This window comes from Tenrec ecaudatus, chromosome 1 (assembly GCF_050624435.1).
Source record: "Tenrec ecaudatus isolate mTenEca1 chromosome 1, mTenEca1.hap1, whole genome shotgun sequence".
Classification (NCBI taxonomy): domain Eukaryota; kingdom Metazoa; phylum Chordata; class Mammalia; order Afrosoricida; family Tenrecidae; genus Tenrec; species Tenrec ecaudatus.
The window spans coordinates 184,206,509-184,212,116 of NC_134530.1; positions in this window are offsets into that span (position 1 = coordinate 184,206,509).

A 5,608-nucleotide genomic window follows, 5' to 3' on the forward strand; every position below is an offset into this window, starting at 1 on the left:
CATGTTCCTTCTGACTCTTGATAAAGGCCTTCGAGCATGCTGCTGGAATGAAACAGGCTTGTGGCTTGGTCCTAAGGACAATCAGGCCCTTGTCTTTACCCTTGCTGTACCTCAGTTGCTTGAACTTTGCCTGTGGCCTTCCCTCGGCATCTCTCCCTCTGAACTAGAATGGCAGAGAAGTGTTACAGAGCCCTAGGGCCATGGGGTGCTTACAGATAGGAGCCCTAAGGGTTGGGGGTGGTGAGGTGGAGAGAGACTTGCCTACAGCCACACAGCCAATGTGTGTCAGAATCAGAAAGCAAGCTGTGCGCTCCTCCCTCCCCACTCCAGAGGCTCCCCACCTTCTTGCAGAAGCTGGTGGTCGTCTAGAATATTTGAAAGACACTAGTCACTTCTTCCATGAATCAGTGCTCTAGGAAATGAGCTCGTTTCCCATATGAAGGCCCCTTAAATAAAGACTTTCCCGAAGGAGAAGTTTTCACATCTTTTTTTATGAGTTGGCATCCTTTCATGAAACAGCCTTCTTTCCCTAAAAACAGACACGCACACCCCGTGAACAGAGACGTACTTCTGGCCGGCTTCCGCCTGCCCTTTTCACCTTCCTGCCTTTCACCACCCTCTCAGCGCCACCGCCCAGAATCCCCTTGGATGTGGGACACTTTTCCCTCTGTGGAAACACTGTCCACTCTGCATGCTCCATCAGACTCTGGTCCATCTCAACTTCCTTTCTGAAGTGGGGAGCCAGGGAGTCTCCTGCCCAGATGCGCCAGAGAGCCAAGAAACTGTTCACAGGCTGTGTCAGCCAGCTGCAGCGTGATGGGGGCGTGCTGTGGCAGCAGATTGGTTGGTCTGGGAGCCTCTGGTGCAGGATGGAGGCAGCAGGGGACAGGGAGGAATGGGGGCCCAAGAGAAGCATCAAAGGTGAGGTTTCCCAGTCCCTTGAAGAGTCAGTCTGGGAAGCCCGCAGGGTAAGTTCTACCCTATTGGGTCACTGGGAGTCAGACTGACTCGTGGGAGTGCGTGTGGTTTGGGTTTTGTGCAAAGTTCTACTCAACCCACGTAGGGTTGCTAGGGTCGGAAGGGACCCCCTAGCAGTGAGTTCATTTGTTTGTTTATTGTTTGTTAACTCAACATTGGTCCACACAGACCAGCTCAGAAGTTGGGCTGCCGACTGAAACTCTCAGTTCGAAGAGACGTTCAAACCCACCAGCTGCTTCTGAGGAATAAAAAGAAAGACTTTTTACTTCTCTAAAGATTTAGTCTCAGAAACGCACAGGGGCAGTTTAACTCTGCCCTATAGGGCTGCTAAGCATTGGAATCGACTTGATGGCAGTGAGTTTGTTTGTGTTTTGAGGGATATGAGAGGGGCTGGTGTGTTAAGTGGTCTGCAATCAGCTTCTAGCCTAAAGGCAGGCAGTTCAAGCCCACTCAGCAGCTCCATGGAAGAAAAGCCTGGTACGTTGCTTTCGACTCAAACCCATGATCATTGAGTCAAGTCCAACTCATCAAGGCCCTATTCCCTTGGGTTTCTGGGACTGTAAATCATTTTGGGAGCAGCCAGCCTCATCATTCTTCCAGGATGTGACCGGAGGATTTGAACCACTGACCTTGCAGAGAGCAGCACAACTCCTAATCTGTTGTACTAACAGGGTGCCACCATCAAGACTACAGCCTACAAAGCTCCGTGGATCAGTGCTCCTCTATAACACACGGTCACCATGAATAGGCCTTCGTGACAGCAGCTGACAACCATAAAAGAGTATGAAGAAATCACAAAGGGAAAAAGGAGAGCCATTCAAATACGGAGTACAACACCTTTTGAAAATGACTGCCACAGGACTATACATAATCACAATAGATCACTCAGGAGACTCAATGGTGGGAGGTTAGTGATTTCTGGTGCTTTCTACCTCTCAGAAGCCAGGACACAGGATCTTTATATGCCTAACTTTACAAAAGTAATACCCATTTATGGTAATATATGGGCTATATAATAATATGGGCAATCTCAGTGAGTTGGCGTAATGTTGGCTTAATAAAACTGTATGATGCCAACTGACATAAAGTCATGTTCTACATCTTCATTTGGTGAAAAGTGTCCAGAGTCTTAAACGTTTGTGAGCAGCCATCTAAGCTCCAACTATTGATTGGTCTCTACTAAACTCACTGCCATTGAGTCAATTCTGAATAGAACGGCTCCTGTGGGTTTTCAAGATTGTAAATCATTCTGGGTGTAGAAAGCCTCATCGTTCTCCCACAGAGTGACTGGTGATTTCAAACTGGTGACCTTACAGTTAGTTAGCAGCCCAACATGTAGCCTACTATACCATCAGGGCTCCCTTGGTCTCTGCTAGTCTGGAGCAAAAGAGAAAGAAGGAAAGCAAAGATTTTTCTTCCAGAGAAGAAACTAACCTACAGGACTATCTATACAAATCACAGCCTTGTCTACCCTGAGACCAGAAGAACTAGCTGGTACCTCCTTACCCCTGCTGGCTGTTCTGATGAGGGACACAACAGATGGACTCTGACAGAAGGAGCTCTGGTGGCATAGTGGGTTACACATTAAGCTGCTAACCATAAAGCCAGTGCTTCAAAACCCACCAGCCACTCTAAGGAAAAAAGATAAGGCTGTCTACTCCCAGAAAGATATAAAATCTCAGAGTACCAAAGGGGCAGGCCTTACCCTGTCCTATAGGGTCACTGTGAGTTAGAATCAACTCAAGGTAGTGAGTTTGGTTTTTGGTTTGGATAAAATGGGAGAAACAGTGGAACAAAATTTCCAGTTCCCGAAAGAAAAACAAAAAACAGACTTACTGAATTGATTGAGACTGGAGGATTCACAAAAACTATTGCCCGGAAATACTCTTAAGGCCTTGAACTGAAACTAGCTCCTGAATGAAGGTGGTCACCTTTTAGCTAAATACAGAAAATAAAGACTATTACCCATATGTCCCGTGCTTCTGGAAAAAACACACCAGTATGAGACCAGTCAACAATTACACTGAAACAAAGGCAAGAATGTTTAGGGACAAGGAAACGAGATGAAAAGAATTGTAACAGCTAGAATGGAAATACTAAGCCTGCTCATGCATTGTGAAGAATGTAACCAATGACACTGAACAGTTCATGTAGAAATTGCTAATTTGGAAACTGCTGTGTAAAACTTCCCTGAAAACATAAGACATGTTTTTAAATAGTTCTCTGTACCTACATTGAGAGTAGAAGACGGCTTTCTACTCCTGTAAACGGTTACAGTCTCACAGAGGCAGTTCTACCCTACCCAATAGGCCTACTATGTGTCGGCATTGACTAGGGGGCAGGGAGTTTGGTTAGTTTGGGTACCTACATTGATAATGTATCACATGTTTATCTTAAAATTCAAACTGTTAAAAATTAATTTTCTCTGGAAAACTACTCTGGATTCTTTCAAACAACGGAATTTACAAATGACACAGCCCATTGGATCCCTGCTGGCAGGTTCTACTGATTTGAATACATTCAACATTCTAGTTGCCTTGTTTATTTATAGTTTGTCTAGTTGCCTTATAACGAGATCTCTTTACTCTCTGTTCTTTCACCTTTCCCTCTAAACCCAGATTGATTCCAGTCAATTGCTTGTCTCTTGGTGCAGACTTGGAAACATGAATGTGGTCAACCACTTTTCCAAAGGTGTGTGTGTATGCATTTACTTTATTTTTAGGCTATTTTATTTTAAAAGATCATTTCATTGGGGCCTCTTACAGCTCTTATAACAATCCATACATCAATTGTATCAAGCATGTTTGTACATGTGTTGCCATCTTTATTTTCTAAACATTTGCTTTCTATTTGAGCCCTTGGTATCAGCTCCTCTTTTTCCCTCCCTCTCCCCACCTTCCAATCTCGTGATCACTTGATAAGTTATAAATTATTATTTTCATATCTTACATTGCTGTCTCCCTTCACCCACATTTCTGGGGGGTTATGGTGGTTAAGTGTTGATCATTGTGACGGGTTCCCCCTTCCTCTCCTCTTCCTACCTTCCCCCTACCCTCCTGGTATCACTACTCCCATTTCTGTTCCTGAGGGATTTATCTGACCTGGATTCTGTGTGTCCTGAACTCTTACCTTACATTGTCTACATATGGGTTTTGGAGCTCTGCTCTGTTCTCAATAGTATGTTTTTGTTTGTTTGTTTTGGGTCTTCTGATGCCTGTTACCTGATCCCATTGACACTTCATGTTCCCACAGGCTGGTGTGCTTCATCCATGTGGACTTGTTGCTTCTCAGCTAGATGGCCGCTTATTTAACTTCAAGCCTTTAAGACCCCAGACACTATATCTTTTGATAACCATGCACCATCAGCTTTCCTGATCACATATGCTTGTGCACCCATTTTGTCTTCAGTGATTGTGCTGGGAGGGTGAGCATCACAGAATGTCAGGTTGTTGGAACAAAGTGTTCTTGCATTGAGGGAGGACTTGAGCAGAGGCCCAAAGTCTGTCCACTTCCTCAATGTATTGTCATAAATATATGTACATAGGCCAATACCTCTATTTTTAAAAAACATTTTATTAGGGGCTCATACAACTCTTATCACAAGCCATACATACATCAATTTTGTAAAGCACACCTGTACATTCTTTACCCTCATCAGTTTCAAAGCATTTGCTCTCCACTTAAGCCCTTTGCATCAGGTCCTCTTTTTTCCCCCTCCCTCCCTGCTCCCTCTCCCTCATGCACCTTTTCCCCTAGCCAGCTAGAATATAATTCAATTGAACTGGCTCCCTGGCCATGGGCTCTGACTCTTTGCTCAGTTATAAGCTGAGCAGTACCTCTATTTTTAGGAATTAAATATTTACATGCATACACACCTATGTTTAGACCGCTATCCACAGCTTTGCTGCCTAGACCTCTCCTCTGCTTTCTTTTACCTTCCTCCTTCTCAGCTAGATTGCTGTTGCACCAACACCCCCAGGATCTCCACATCCTCGTTGTTGATTTTCATTCCCTAGTTATTCCCTGTCTATGGCATTGTTTGCTCACTGCTCCCTCCCCCCGCCTCCTCCTCCCCACCAACTCCCTCCAGAACCGTTGATCCTATTGCTTTCTCCTGGGGTTGTTTCCCATGCCTCTTAATATTCTGGTCTAACAACAGAAGCACCCGGTGGGTGATTCTGCCTGAATGCCATCTTGACTCCTCCTCGCTGCACCTGTTTTAATGACTGTCCGCTATTAAAGCTTTCCCAGCCCCCATGTGCTGCCTGCATTGGGAGCATTTAGTCTTTGCTCCTCTTTTGAGTTTGATAGCCTTTGCTTGCCTCCAGCATGGTGATACGATCTTCATTAAAAATATTAATAATCCATTTGAGGATCTGCTCATATAATTTTTTTCCTCTCATTTTTCCTTCATGTCCACAAGGAAACAGATACTTACTTATCAACTTAATTTGAAAACCTATTTGTTGTTACTATCGACAGGTTTTCATTATTCGCTGACCTGTAGCCCACATAATTTTTTCTTGAAGTCAAAAAAATTTATTTTTCATCCTTATGTACCACCCTAGAATTTTTGCTTGGACAAGGTCCCTAAGGTCATCTTGGTTTTGTTTTTTACTTCCTCCCTGGT